A 1,441-nucleotide genomic window follows, 5' to 3' on the forward strand; every position below is an offset into this window, starting at 1 on the left:
CAGGTATGAGGACACATACAAGGAATTTTTCTTTGGAACATCATTGCTCACAATGTGCTTACACATACAAAACAACCAAACAATGCATACACAGTAACATCTACATACTCTAAACAGAAACAATATAGTGTTTTATAATAAATAGAGTTTTTAATCTATAGTGGTTTTTTTTTTTGGTCTCTAGTGTGAGTCTACTCACTTTTGATGGTGATATGGTGGCACATTTTCATTAGTGTGGTTTTTGTATTTTGGTTTGTGTTATCTTTTTTACAGGTAAAAAAAACCTCCAGCAGTGGATAGCTGGGTTTCATGGTTTGACTGTCTTTCCTGTTTGTTTTTTTCTATCTATCTGAGTTTTAGTAAACGTTCTTAATAAATATGACAGTTAACCCACACTAACATTCTGCAAAGAGCACCACTCTGCCTAAGTAAAGCCTCGTAGAGCAAAATACACCGCCATATGAAATGTGTCTTCATATGCATAGGGGAATGAAACATTAAAGCAGCACTGGGAATATGAACCGAATGTTCATCCGTGTTCATATGCACTTTCATTGCCAATTCTTCATAGTTGAATGGATATGGTGAATGTATAAAGTTGTTTATACAAGTTTATGTTGTTCAGATGTTCATACGTTTATGGCCTTTGACTAAGAAATCAAGGCCTCAGTCTGAGGAGTATTTTACACAGAGGAAACGTATACCCTGTAAACCCCACAGAGCTGGCGTACTGTCAGGCCGTGTTGTTTTCCCTCACATGTTTTTGCAAAACTTACCTCAAACTCTTCAGGTTTTGCCACCTAAGAACACAACATGACGCAAACTGTGCCGCAGGAAACACATCAAACAAACAAGTGAGTATATGTATTTCTATAGGCTAATATTTTCAGTCTAGAGTTGTATAAATATGTCGGTAGGTGTATATTGGTTTAAGACCCAGCACTCAGTCAGCATAAAGTATTTAAAAAATGTGAATACTCAAAAGTCAAATGTTTGTGTAGTAACAAAAGATGAGCTGTTGTGGGCTCCGGAATGACGGAGCCAATTAATCCTGACACAGATAGATTCCGCCTAACCAGAATTTATAGATGTCATCACTATAATCACGATGTCATTTACTATCTAAATTTCATGTTCATATCAAAACAAAATTTTCTCGGAATAAAATTTCAACAAATCCTCTCATAAACTAAGAAACATAAGAATCCAGACCAATTTTTTGAAATTTATCATTTGTATATTTATTTAATCAATTTAATGTGTAAACAAAGTTTTTGTGTCACTAAGGCCTATTTTTTTTGATTATTTTTTTGTGCTTTTCACTTTTTAGTTTTTGATAGTGACAGTGGACAGACAGGAAAAGGGTGAGAGATAGGGTATACAAGTCAACAGTCTAAAACTGTTATTATGATGATAACAGTTATTGTTGCAGTTTAATCAG

The 1,441-nt window shown here is 34.4% G+C and overlaps 1 protein-coding gene across 2 annotated transcripts in view; it reads right to left on the reverse strand.

Moving 5' to 3' along the window:
- Positions 1 to 321: 321 nt before the first annotated feature.
- LOC116686668 (transmembrane protein 255B) overlaps positions 322 to 1,441 on the reverse strand; it is a 14,829-nt gene continuing 13,709 nt past the window's right edge. The window contains exon 9 of one of the 2 annotated variants that reach the window (XM_032511713.1): positions 322 to 1,441. This exon is cut by the window's right edge and continues 784 nt beyond it. The gene's annotated coding sequence lies outside the window, so the exon portion shown is untranslated. The other variant, XM_032511707.1, reaches the window with a different exon arrangement.

This window comes from Etheostoma spectabile, chromosome 3 (genome assembly GCF_008692095.1).
Source record: "Etheostoma spectabile isolate EspeVRDwgs_2016 chromosome 3, UIUC_Espe_1.0, whole genome shotgun sequence".
Taxonomy (NCBI): Eukaryota; Metazoa; Chordata; class Actinopteri; order Perciformes; family Percidae; genus Etheostoma; species Etheostoma spectabile.